Source organism: Rhinolophus sinicus, chromosome 12 (genome assembly GCF_057876585.1).
Source record: "Rhinolophus sinicus isolate RSI-liver-muscle chromosome 12, RSI-T2T, whole genome shotgun sequence".
In the NCBI taxonomy this organism is placed as follows: domain Eukaryota; kingdom Metazoa; phylum Chordata; class Mammalia; order Chiroptera; family Rhinolophidae; genus Rhinolophus; species Rhinolophus sinicus.
The window spans coordinates 50,244,629-50,258,902 of record NC_142512.1 but is presented as its reverse complement, the minus strand read 5'-3'; the positions used below and the strand labels follow the sequence as shown (position 1 = coordinate 50,258,902).

At 43.1% G+C, this 14,274-nt stretch overlaps 1 pseudogene; it reads left to right on the top strand.

Moving 5' to 3' along the window:
• The first annotated feature begins 6,943 nt into the window (after positions 1 to 6,943).
• On the top strand, positions 6,944 to 7,674 carry LOC109451868 (double homeobox protein A-like; annotated as a pseudogene).
• The last annotated feature ends 6,600 nt before the right edge of the window (positions 7,675 to 14,274 follow it).

Here is a 14,274-nt window from a genome sequence, read left to right as displayed (position 1 = left end):
CAGTTGACCTTTGAACAGCTCAGGGGTTAGGGCCTCTGATTCCCACGCAGTCGAAAATCTGCACATAACTTTTGACTCCTGAAAAACTTAACCACAGTCAGCCCTTTGTATCTGTGGATTCAACCAACTGAGGATCGAAAACAGTATTGTTCTTCCATAGTGGGGAAACCACAGTTGGGAATGCGAAAATACTGTTTCTCATCCAGGGTTCATTGAATCTGAAGATGGGAAACCTGCAGATTCGGAGGGCCAACTAGACTGTAGATACTGAAAAAACTGTTGTAGACGTGGACCCACATCTATACGTGTAGAATTCTTAGGACCTCGCCTGCCAAACCACACAGTAAGCCCATGTAAGCCTGAACTGTTGTTATTATGACCCTGGTAACATTATCACGTCTGTCCCTCCTCGTCTGGCCTTCCCTTTTTGCACTGGCTGCCAGAATGCTTAGTGGAAGATGCAGTGCACAGTGTTTGTTTCAATGAATTCGGGTAAGGGCACCCCTGCCTTACTCTTGTACCTGTAGTTGTCATTCTGTTAGCACTGTTTTTCTAAATTGTTTTAATGCATTTTTGGGTATTATATGCAATTTTCTCAAATGCCATAAATCCTTTTTGAAACAAAGAAGGGCACCGATTCATAAATAAACAAGCTCTATATTTTCAGAGCGCGTTTTATGAGCATGCCTTTCCTCTCCCACCGCGTGGTGGTAACGCTAAGGCCGAGAGCCTTAACATAAGGAGTCTTAACTTCCTTATGTCCTCACACCTCTTTAAAATTCTTTTTATACATGACAAGATTGTGTAATTTGTTTGCTCAATGTGTCTAAGCTCCTTCCATTGTTCTGAGTTTCTGTTATGGATGTGTCCTGTATTATCAGGCAGTATCAACTGCCTAGCGTGTCACATGGGGGGAAAGGGAAGAGGTGCACTTTGTCCTTCATTTAATCTCATTTCATTAGCGGTGACTGCAAAGACATGAAGGATTGCTACATCCTCTATGCTCAGCTCAATGCTCTTTTAAGACAGGTTTTCTCAGAAGGTTGATGGCAAGATATCCTGCAAGCAATACATTCAGAGCACAAATTCCATAGTCACACGAAAAGGAACGTGTAGTTCATTTCCTCCAACTTCTTTTTACTATAGAGAAAACTGAGGCCTAGAGGGTCTGGCATTTGTTCGGGGCTGATATTAAACTCAGAGTTAGAACTTCTACTTCACTCTTCTGCCAGGATTACATTGATCTGAAAATGTTCCTTTACTTTGGTTCAGGTCCTGTAGTAGCATTTCTAGCATGTTCCTTGGGATTACTTAAGCAAATTCATTAGTAAGGTTAAAATAACGTGTGTGTGTTGGGGGCGCTGATGTTTCTTATTTTCAGAGACTATTTCTTTCCAGTTTCCTATATTAACACCAGAGGAACCAAAGTTGCACAGACAGAATGTAGATCCCAGAGCATCTACGAAGGTGAGAAATTAGAAACCATCTACACAGCCATCAAAAAGGCCGCACTAAAATAAAGTGGCACATCCGTAGATAAAGTGGAATACATTGCTGCCCTTACAAAGGAAGACGCAAGTCTATACTCATTGATGCGGAGACAACAGCTAATATTTACTGAGCACTTATTAAGTTTTGGTACTAAAAGCCTTACACAGAGTATTTCATTTAAGCATGAGAACCACACCAAACATTGGCTGTATTTTCACAGGGGCTTAAAAAGGTTGGGTAGTTTTCACAATTCACTCTATAAAGTTTTTTCTCAGAATCCATGCACTTCGCCCTTTTTTCCCCCCAACTTTGTGGAAATAAGTCTTGATATATTGTTGTGAAAAACAAAACCAAGCTGGTAGCGTAACTGTTTTTTTTGTGTGTGTGTTTGTGTGCGCTTAATTATGTAGCTGTATGCGTATTTCGTGTGTGCCTGTGTGTGTGTGTGTGTGTCTGTGTCTGTGTGTGTGTTCGTGTATGTTATCTGTGTATACATGCTTAAAAAGTATGGAAGAATATACACCAAAACCATTAACCTATTATGTGGGTAGTAGGCTTAGGGATGCTTTTTACTTTATATTTTCTACATCCTGTAATTCTCTCATAGTTATGATATATACATGCATATGTATGTGTGTCTAACTTTCAATGTTATAATTTTAAATAAAATTATAACATTAAAAGAAGCAAGGAAGCTGCCAGTTAGAAAGGGAATACCCCATGAAATGAGTTATTATTAAGACCTTCCCCTGAAAAAAGCACCCTGAAAACTTGACTTCCTGAATTCAACTTATATTTGTTTTCTGTTTTTAAAAGTAGCCTGTGGGATAAACACAGGCTTCGGTCACCTTCCAGATACCATCCAGACCTTCCAGTGTGGGATGATGCCAGGCACAGCAGGGGCTGGGGGACACAGGACCCCCGTCTTGAACACCTAGCTCCCAAGGTTCTCTTTATGACCCTGGTTCAACCTGCCTTGATTTTCCACAGGGAAGCCGAAGTGGAAATTAGTCTTTTGGAAAGGGATTTTCAAAGTAGACTTCACTCAAACTTGGCAAATAATTAACTTTTCATCTTCTCATAAAATTGAGACTGTGGCTGGTTCAAAGCCCAGGACCCCGGGCCTTAATTGAATTAACTCGGTTTTCCATCCTTGGGAAGGATCATTCCAAATCATAACATTTAGCGAGGGCTGCCCTTCCTGGCGAGAACACAGCGCCCATTGAGAGGAGGGCCGCGAGTCAGGACAGTGGCACGCAAATTGGGCCTGAGTGGAAAACGGGACGTTTTCGACGGGGACAAAACACGTTCTGTTTCCTACACTTGAAAGTTCAGTTTAAATGCATCTCCACGCAGCTTCGTCTCCGCCAAGGCAAAGAGAGCAGCCCGTCCACCCGGCCGCCCAGCCACGGTACATACCTGGCTTACTCTGACTTCGTGACTTCTCATCTATTTTTCCCTTCACTTGGAACGAATGCTCTTCCTCTCTGCACCGCACCACGGGCCGCCCATTACCTCCTTTCAGACCCAGTTTGCTCCCTCTCCTTAGCTCTGGCTCCTGGAGTCTGGCTTCCACTTGTGTCCCCTGTGCTGCACTTGTGGCCCTGGCCTTCGGAAAGGCACATGCTTCGCCAACTTCAGACGAAGGAAAGTTGTCAGGCGCACGAAAGTCCTAAAGGCCAGTGATCTAAGTCATTCCGTAAGATGGAAGGAGTAGAAGAAGGTCATTCTTCTGTTATTTGGTTGGATGTCAAACTACTATGTCCAGAGGAGCTAAAATAATCAACAGCAACACGTGAAACAAGGCCCCCACCCCCACTTAAACTGTAAGTGCCCTGAGGTCGAAGAGAGAGCTCTCCATCGTGTCCTCTTGGGGACTTTCCTGGCTGCTGTGTAGGACCCAAGAGCTCAGTAAATACTTGGCTGATGACACATTGTCTGCAAAACAAGAATAAGACATCTCCCATGCCTGAAACCTGGCTGACTTTAGGTACGAAAATACGGCTTTAAGTAATTTTAAATTCTTCAAAGCTAAATTATAAAGCACTTGAAAGTGTTTCTCTTTTCTTTCGAAATCTTTCTGGTCTTGCATGGAGAGGCTTTTGCATTTGAGGTAATCCCTTAAAGGCCACGAAAATCTACTCGACCACAGAACACTCAGGCACACTGAAGCGTGGGATCAGTGATCCGCCGAAGGAAATGTAGAATGAAATTCTAATATTGAAGCTGACACGTCGGCTGCATCTCTGGGACTGTGCAGGGAGAGGTCTCCCCATGTGGGATACGAACTATAATTTGTGACTCAAGGTCAGTGGAGGAAAACCCCTGGGTTTATTTTATTTGGATTGTGTTTCCGCAATGTCGGTGCCGATCTGATTTTTTCATGCGTGCCAGCTTATGTGGTCTATCTCTGGGAACCCCGTTTTGAAACACACTGCTTTGGTATATGAAGGCGTTGGAGGTGATTCTTCAGTTCGTACAACCAGAAGGGCTATGCTTGTGGATTTCTAACAGTGTGTTTCATATCAAAGTGGAGTACCTTTCTAGAGCAGGATGGGTTCACACATGAAAACTCAGTCAGGCTTTCATGGAATCAGGACCTTTTCCCTTGCTCTGTCCTGTAACCGTCCCCCCACCCCCACCCCCCACCACTGCCCCTTCTTCTGGGTAAGTCTCTCACTGTTACTCCAAGTTAAACACCTTTACTGCCCACTCTGGTTCTTAAGAACTGCATGTTGCCAGACTCCAGTTTTGCCCACTGCCCTCCCCCCAAAATTTCCTTCAAAAATGTCTCCATTTTAAGGAAAATAGATGAATATAGAAAGAGTATGTTGAAGACGGCAACCTGACATTTCATAGAGAGAAAAGAGACGTTTATAAGAGATGGTACCTCTGTGTAAATGCCAGATAGCTGAATGTGGGAAGCCGGCATGCCCAGGTAGGAGCTGTTCATTGTTTTCATAAAAAAAAGAAATTAGAGTTGAGAATAGCTAGATCTTCGGGATTCTGTTCTTTCTGTTTCTACTTCAGACAAGAGAGTGGTGAAAATAAGTCCACTAGTTATTGGTCACATCTGAAAGCAAGCAGGAAAGCCCGTTCTGTCCTGCTTACTGTAAGCCTGTCCTGCCAACTCTGCACAAATAAGAGGGTGTGAGCTTTGGCTATAGGAGGCAGGTGAAGAGGACAGTCTGCACGGAGCATCATGGATGCTAGGAGGGGGACTGAAAGATCCTGATGATGGTGATGACAACTGCCCTACGCTGAGTCCTTTTCACAGCCAAGCTCTTTCACATGCTTTGTCTCCTGAAATCCAGACCACAACTCTTTGCAATAGGTTCTTACCCCAACTTCACAGACAAAGAGAAAAGTTCCTCTGTCCAAATTAGAGTCTGGATTCACACTTAAGTCTGGCTGCCTCTAGAGCTTACATTCTTACTAGGATGAAATTTAGGGAGCCCACTGCAACATTACATTCTCTCACTCTTCGCTTCACATTTTTCTCATTCTTTTTTCTTTTTTGCGTACTCATCATACCTTCCTACCTGAACCCGATTCTCTTCTTTGGGAATAAATACGATTCGAGTGAAACTGGAAAGTGTCGGGGGTGTCTGATTGCACAGGCAGTTCTTCCCATGAACAGGGGTAGAAAGGCCATGCCAGCAACCAGCCTGGCCCAAAGGGGGAGGGGGGGCGCCACTGTATGCATTCCCTTCCTGAGCTTCACAGTGTTTGGAAAGCCGCTAGCTTAGAATGTTCACGCTCCCACCCGGATGCTGCCACTGGAAACACTCCTCCCCCTTCAGGTTAGCTACTAGCCTGTCTATCTGAGATTGGCGCTATTAGAGCTGAGAGCTACTTCTTGATTTTCCATTAAGAGAAACGGACTGCGCTGGGACAAACTCCCCATCTTTCTTTCTAAGAGTGTGTCGCTGTATTGGGAGTGGCTGGGTTTGCCGTCACAGAATTCAAATCTTGGTTTCAAATCTCATCTTCTCCGAGCCTTGATTTATGCATGAATCCATAAGCTAGGAGTAATAATAACTACTTCAAAAGGTTCTTAGGACTTAATGAGATTTCTTTATTTGAAACATCTCTATGTAAGTTCCTGGCCCATCATAGGCACTCAATGAATGTTCCATGCTATTACCATTACTATTGTAGTTGTTATTAATGCTAACTTTAGCCAAGGTTCAGGGTACCATGTGGGACCATGGGCTGGTGTGACGGTTCTCTAACTAAGGTGAGCCATCTGGAGAACCAGTTTGTCCAGAAATAGGAATGCTCAGCTGCCACCACAACTGCGTGATTTCCCATCCGCGAGGCAACGCTGAGTACCCTGCCTGGCGGCTGCGCAGTCGGCAACCCCAGCATTTATATGACAAATGCCGTGTGTAGACCAATGGTAAATGGCCAATTCCTTACCCCGAGCACTGATTCCAACTCAATAAAATAACTGCAGTTCTACCCTTGAACCTCTTGTTAATCCTCGGCATGTGCCCAATTTTAACTTTTCCCAGGACTTTTATTTTTCCGAGATTGATTATTTTCAGCAGATGGATGGGGTGTCTGTGGCAAGGCGTTGCTCATTCTACCCACAGCTCATATTTCATTAGATAAATACACTGCATGGTGTAATCCAGGATTCTGCTGGGTACCCGGAGCTGGGAGAAGCTTGGAGGATAGCAGCCAATCAAGTCTGAGGGAGGGAGAGCTACAGACACTGGCATTAGTGTCGTAAATGCCCACATGGCTGGACGGCTCCTCTGTTCATTTGCTCAGATATTTGACATGTGGAGAGTCAGGCTACCCACTTAGCTACACGTCTGCTCTGAGATACTGTCGAGTCTATATGGGAATAATCTCTGGAGAGAAAGAAAGCATAGTGCTTACTTTTCATGTAGTCAAGGACAGATTGTGGAAAGAGGGTGAACTATCGCTGCAAATATTTTTGTATTTTGACAATTGTCTTCAAATGGGCACACATTCCCCCCCCCGCCGCCCCCTGAATGCTGTAGTTCTGATGTCTTTTTCAAGTAGGATGGGGTTTCCCCTATAGGAAAGCTCCATGGCCTAGATGTCACTCCTGAAGTTCATGACTTGGCTAATGTAGGGTCCGAGAAGTCGGCCATGACCATGTTTTACCACACTCTGCTGCTGCATCTTCTTCGGTCTCATCGTGGAGAGAGCAAGAATGATAATGCAGACAAGCAAGTGCGTATGTTCAATACACACACATGTGTATCAAGGCTGTATGCGGTGCTGTAGGTAGGTGAGGCCATAGGTGTGTGCGCAAATTAAAATGGGTTCATTTGCCACCAATAAATGGGGTTACAACTTAAGGTTCTTGATACATAGAGATCTTAAAGAAATCCACAAATAAAACCCCAAGTAGTAGAAATACAGGCAAAGAAGATGAACAATTCACGAAAAGAAAAATACAAATGATCAAGAAATACTTGAAAAAGGTTCAGTCTTAATAACAACTAAAGAAATGGAAATTAGTGGTTGAAGGCTTCAGGACTCTACTCCAACATGGCCCAAGGCAACTCTCCAAACAAGACCACAGCAAGGAATTACAGACGAAGCCACACTCAACTCACAGAAGACCAGTTGAAAATCCTCATGAAAGGATTCAATCAAAAACTTTTCCCAGGTTGTTCTACCAAACAAAAGCTTGCTTTAGAAATCAACACTGAAGAGTCTAGAATCCAGATTTGGTTTTGGAATCGAAGAGCTAGGCACCGAGTTCAGAAAAGATCAGAGCCTGAGAAGGACGTAGAAGCACAAGCCAAGACCAAGATCTCCCTGAAGAGAAGATTCATGGTAGAGAAGACAGACGGTGTCGTACCAGCTACACGTCCTCCCAGTGACACACCCTCATCACGGCACTTACAAACAACCTTTATCTTGGGATTGATTCCAGAGAGCAACCTGCTAAGGAAATTGGGGTTCCAGAGTCAAGAGTCCAAATTTGGTTTCAAAATGGAAGATCTAGATTCCATGTCCAGAGAAAAAGAGAACTTGATAAGCCCTTGAACAGAAACAAGACCAGGAATGAAATCTCTGAGACGAGGCAGTTTAAGGGACAGAAACTACACCAAATGGCACCAATCTCACTAGCAGCTATCTTATTTCTCTGAAGCCAGAACAGGATGGACACAGAGATGGATTCAGTGCATTTGATGTGATCAGCCTGGGCTCCAAATCTCTGTCATCCTGGGAACATACCCTTCTAAATATACCTGCAGCTGCTCGGGAAGCTGAGCCCTCTGCAGATGGTAAACAAAACTCCAGGAGGCAGGCAGATACAAGGCCCCCACAGTCCTACCCATGGAGCCTGGCTCCACAGTTCAGCCGATGTCAAGGAAAATGAAAATAAACTTATTCATATCATTTTTAAGTCATTGCAGATCGCTGTATTGACTGATTCAGGCAAAAATCAATGGATGTGTGATATTGTGATTTATAAGAAATATACCTTTGCTCCTCATCTACAGGGCTAAAGCTCTTGGAATTTCCTGTGATGAGACCAATAAAATGACACTTTGTTATGTTAAAAAAATAGAAAAGAAAAAAAAGAAATGAAAATGAACATGGCATTCTGTTTTCACCTATCACTAGAGATTTTCGATAATTTTTTAACTTCTACTTTTAGTGTAGGCCGGCTGGACTGAGATGGCTGGTTGTCCACTCTTGTACTAGCACCACTTTTAAAAGTTATTATGGCTTAATGATGTACTTTATTATCTGGTAGGTCTCTAACCCAAGTTGCTTGTATTTTTTCCCAGAGATACACTGGTTACTTTTTGCACCTTTCCTGCCACTGCCAGATAAACTTTAGAAGCACTCTTTCAAGATGTAAAGTATTACTTTGGTGTTTTGATTGCACAAGCATTAATCATGTATGTTACAGATTAATTTAGAGATGAATGACACATTTACAGTATTGCCCTCCATCTTTAAAGCACCTACGTTGCTTAGCTGAGCACGGCTCAGCCCTCCATCTTCTTACCCCCTCCAGAATGAAGGGAACCTTAGTGTGAGGGGCATTACAAATTCAGCTGCTGTGGACTGACTCACACATCACGGTACATAGTTGTTGAATAAATCAATTAACTCGTAAATGTAGGAGTGATTCAAGCAACAACAGCAATGACAAAAAAAAGTGAGTTCATCTCAGTTGTGTCACCATCGAGCTTCTGCCTATCCATCGGGGATCCAGACACCTGGGATCCTGCTGTCCCTGGTACACGTCCTGTCTTCCTCCATGTCTACCTGCTGTCCTTTTTGGCAGAATCACGTCCCTTTCCCCCCTCCACCTGCAGCAAACTTCATCTCTCTATTTCCTATTTGACTGTCAGGCTTCTGCTCAGGGTTACTTCCTCCAAGAAGCATTTACAGATCCTCCCCTTCAAATTAAATTTGGCATCCACCCCACAGTTTCAATATTTCCCCTATGATTAAACGAGCAACCCCTCCCCTCACCCAAACACACACACTGTTTTCTAAAAGACATTCAGATACCACGGCTTTGGAGCCAGGCTGCCTGGGTGCACACCAGCTCCATCACGTGCTAGCCACGATGTGGCAGGAAAAGCCTTCGTCCCTCACATTTGGAATTTAGCAGGGGTAATAAAAGTACCTTCTACACAGGGTCACGATGGGATCAAATACGTTAATAATACATAAGAGGTTTGGAACAAAACCTGGCACCCAGCAGAAGTGTTTGCTCTCATTATTACTTATTCTTATCTAAGCTATTCTTATAGAAGCTGCCAGAACAGTTTATTTTATTCACTGTTTTATCCTCAATGACTAGAGTAGAGCTAGGTATATAATAAGTACTCAATAAATATTTGTAAAACTAATGACTTATTGTATTAGATCTGCTTTGGCTCTGCTCCTCTTTGAGGCAATGTTTTATTTATTTAACAGATGATTTCTTTATTTGACTAGTCTGGTAAAACGCTGTATTGTATTCTTGGTAACTTGTTTAGTCTTTACAGTGAAGGCAGGTTGGAGATTTTTTTCTTTCTTTTTTCAGGCCTTTCTGGATTGCAGCTTTAAAAACTTAAAGCTGTCTAACGGGCTAGTTAGGAGGCAGTGAGATCCCCCCACTAGACAGTGAGGTCCCCATCACTAGAGGCATGTAAGTACCTGATAAGGGGTTAGCTTGATGACTTTTCCACGTTTGTGATTCTATATACTTTGTTCTCAGAACACTTCAGAAGGGCAGTTAAGTGAAACATTTAGCCTAACTGGTTTTCCACCTAGAGCTTATATTAGGTTAAATGTATTCTGCATATGTTTAAGATGCCTCTTATAATGGTCAATATAATCTTACCATTTTCCTAACTCTCCTGGGGGATTCTGTGACATCATGTACTGGAAATGCATTTAGCCGCCTTCCCTCCAACCCCCAAGCAATTGTTGGGTGCCTTTCCACATATTTTACCAGTCATTTAACTTGGTCAATTTTTAATAATACAAGTATATTGTATACAGTGACACTGCAATTTAAACAAGGGCGCATACTACTTTACAAACCTCAAATTTGGAAAAGAGAAAGTGCATTTTTCTTCCCCCTGCTACCCACAGATATAAAAATAAAGATTTTGGGAAGGATTCTGGGCAAGAAATCAGGAAAACTGAGTTCTAGTCTTGGTTTTCCTACTGATACGATAGGAAGAGGGCTGAACGGTTCTTCCATAAATGGAAATTGAAAGTGCAAAGCAGCCTTTGTGAATGATTAGAATCTAAGAGCCACCTGGAGCTGGACCCCTCTTGCACAATGCCACTCACAGCAGACCTCTGATGCATCAGTGGGCCACTAAAATAGTTCCCAGCCTAGCACAGAGACCCAGAGCTGGAAGGAACATTCTTCCTTGGTCTGGCTATGAGTTCAGAGCCTGGGGGAAAACAGGATATGGGCTCCTGAGAACTGTAATGAAAACTGAAAGCGTTTGTCTCAACATGGGGCTTCTGGGTGACATTCTGCCTGTCACCCGGCCTCCTTCACTACGATACATACCCAGAGACTTCTTCCCATGTAATAGCAGAAATACACCGACAGTTTAGATACCTTGTTCTGATTTCCAGTTCAAGTCGTCTCCACCTGCTCTCTCGTTGTTGATTCTGTTTTCTCCAAAGAATCCTGCATCCTGTTCATCTAGAGAGAGTGAGAAAAAAAGTTCTTTCGAAACAAGACAAAAATGAAAAATCCAAGGAATCAATCCACCTCCACTCCCCCGCTCACTCAGACTGGCTTGTGTGCCACATCTATGCGAGTTTGAGTCTGCAATGGAAAATAAGACTTTGCAATCGCTTAGTTAGACCTTTGCTGATACCTTTGAGCACCCACCGTATCTGAATTAGGCCTTCCCTGCCTTGTACTCACATGACACTCAGTATTTCCTTTTTATCGTACTTGACACAGTATGGGTGATTATTTGCTAACAGGCTCTCTCTCCTGCTAGATGCAAAAGCCATGCTACCAATGAACATGTCTGTCATGTTCACCAGCTTTCTCTCCCCCACCCCCACCACCCCTCAGCAGTGAGCGCTGTCCTTGGAACAGCAGGCATCCAGGAAGTACCTGGGTCAGACATTTATTCTGGTTTTGGTTTTGGTTCAGTACATAGCATTTCTGCGTTAGGTGTGGCTGGTGTGGGCATGTGACCCTGAGAGGGTTCTGATCAAAGTAAGACTTCGCACTTCTCTCACGGACCTCCTCGTATCGATCACGTGCCAGTTCTCGTAGAATTCGTTCTGCAAGTTTTCTGCCGCTGTGAATATGGGCACAGAAAAGCTTTTAACTATTGGACAGTTAAGTGCATTGAGGGAAAGAAAATGTACAAAGCCTGACATTTACATTTCCTTGAAATGCAGCAGGTTGTAAGTGTTATCGCCAAGATAGTTTGTTTCTTCAGGATCTTCTATGAAAATGAAAGATATATGGGGTTCGGTCTGAATCAAGGAGAAGAGAGCACAGAATGGGTTTTCCCATCGCTCTTAAGTTCAACATGTCGCTGGGGCTTGACCTGGGGCACAGCCAGTCTTTGGCAGCGGTGTGGGGGTGGGGGCTGTACGTAAGCCACACACATTGCACCATGGTCCGTGAAGGGATCAGGTTGGGAATTTCTTGGCAGTAATTGGTGGGAATACACTGCTTCTTTCTGTACCCTAACGCCATTTTTCTTTTTTCTTTTCTCTTTCTCTTTCTCCTCTTCCCTCTGTGTTGTCATTTTTCAGGCTCTATAGGACAAACAGAAAATATCCACACATTTTCTGAGATGTCCTGCAATAAAGAGACTTGACCAAACCCATTTTGGTCATTTTTTTTTTGATCAGGATGGAGGGGGTTTGAGTTTCACAAGCAGAAGGCCTTAGCAGGCAAATGTATGTGGAGTCCTTTCAATTCCTTGTTAAAGAGCCAGAAACAGGCAACAGGCAGTTAGCTCTTCCCTTTCTTCTCTTTTTCTGTTCAAGTGACTGCAACCACCATGCTAAACTAATTATATCATTTCCTAATTAATCTGGAATGTGTATGTGTAGAGCTATGCATGTACATGGATCTATCTATACTTTGAGGAAAATGAAGTCAATAGTTACCATTTCTTTTTTTTTTTTTCAAAGTCAAATACTTCCAAATGCAGCAGACTGTTTTCCAAGTGAGCAAGAACTCGAGAAGGGAGGATTTGTGTGCTCCGAGAAGCTGATTTTATAGCTCGCTGACTTCACTCACTCCACCATCTCCCGGCTGGGATCATACCTGATAAGGCGCTGGGGTAATTGGTTCTGGTTTCAACTTAAGTCTTGCAGTCTTACTTTATTTATTTAGATTGTTTTGGTTAAATATTACAGTCTTTGCTAATGCCAACTTCCAAGATGAGATTTATGTTTTCCAGGTTTGCTGCCTTTCTTCTTTTGTGGTTTGCAGATTGATAGGGAAGAGTTTCCTGAAATAGGGACTGTTTGTCCCACCGGCAGATCCACTGATAAATGCAAACTAGGGCAGGTCGAGAGTCATCTGATCATAGGACCTTAAGGCATAACGATTGTCTCCGATTGGTCTAGCCTGCAGTGTTCTGGTAGCATTCTTTTCCAGGTTCCAGGCATTCACTAGACGGATGGATACAAATGAGGTTCCTATGGCATTTTATAAATAAGGGTTTAGTCTTTGGATAGGAATCAAGATAGTTCTGCTTGTGTTGAACTCAGTTTCATATAAGTTTTTTTTTTTAAAGCTAAGCTGTATTGGGTACTTATTTTCTCTCTCTAGTATTTGAAATCATGGGTAAATCAAGAAAGAGTTTAATTCCAATTCCAACTCTTTGCACACATGTAGGAAATACCTCACTTTCAAAGCGGCTTGGGCAGAATTTAATGACCTTACGAGTTTGTGTTCTCATATTCCCTCCCTCCCTCCCTATTATCTCTATCTCCTGCCTCTTTTTTCTTTTTCCTTTCTGTCCCTACAAAAATGAGGAAGAAGGATAAAGAGTTATTTGGCTAGAACAGACTGGAACCGAGTAAAATTGAACAGCCATGAATCTTCCACAATGAAATGTAAATTTGTCTAAGCAATGATGCCAAATATAGTTTTTTTCCTTCTCAATGGTAGCAATAACGGAGAAGCATATTGGCCCAGTGATCAGGAGGGAACCTTGCCCAACTCCTGGTCTTAATGAAACAGAGCCTTAAAAACAACAGCAAGCTCCTCGTGAACTGGCAGACGTTCAGCATCTCAACCAGAGCAAGACTTTAGTTAACCTCTCCCCACCCTTCTCTTTCCCCTTCCTACTCCTATTCTTGTTTCTATTCCTATCCTTTCTCTTCTTTCTTCTTTTCTACCCCATCCTCCATTCCCCTCCTTGTACTGCTGCATTAGTATTTTCTGGGTGAAATTTGTTGGATATTTCTCAGTGAAGTGATCCTTTAGACTTTAGAGCACATCGGATCCAAAGTATAAAGAATGGTACCTACTGGCCAAATCCACCTTCATAAGGTTACCAAAGGGCTTCCTGACCTCAAAGGGGGTAAGTAAGGCACAGAGATTCTGCATTCTGATGATCTGAACTTCATCTGTGCACCCCCATCATCACCTCCATGCAGGAGATAAACTGAGACTTTTGCTTTGAATAAAATGAGGTTTTTGCATCCTGATGAGATGCAAGGGAGCAACACACCTGGCTGATACCCAGCAGTCTGCCCACCTGGCCTACACATCCCACTGTGGCCATGTGTGGGCTATGAGGAGACCCTATGACCTGGATGTTGGTGGCGAACTAGAGCAGGTATTTCGCTTGTTCCTAACAGTAGTTGGAATGCTGAGTGGGCTTGAGGCCCGTGGTGATTTGGTTACAGAACATAAGGCATTGACATTCAAAAGCGGTGCCACTGGTTTGCAATGTTTCTGAAGTGGTAGGTCCCTCAGCTGTGTTTCCTAAGCTCCAGAACACCAAAGTCTAGTGGGCTAGAGTGGGTAGATGTGGGTAGGTGAGAGAACAGAAATTAATACCTTCATTGTAAATTAAACTGAAAGCCCTTGATATGAAATTCAAAGAATCTTAGAAAACAAAGCCCCATTCTGGCCATCCTTATCTGCTTAGTGAGAAGTTTACCCCAGTCATTATATTTTGGCAATTATTTAGTTTTCTTTAAAAACAGTTCTGAAAAGAAAAAAAATTGTGGGGAAGTAGTTTGAACAGACTTCTTTGGAAATTTCTCTTGACATTTGCCTTTTGTAGTATTTTTTTTTTTAACTGAAGCATCTCATGCTTT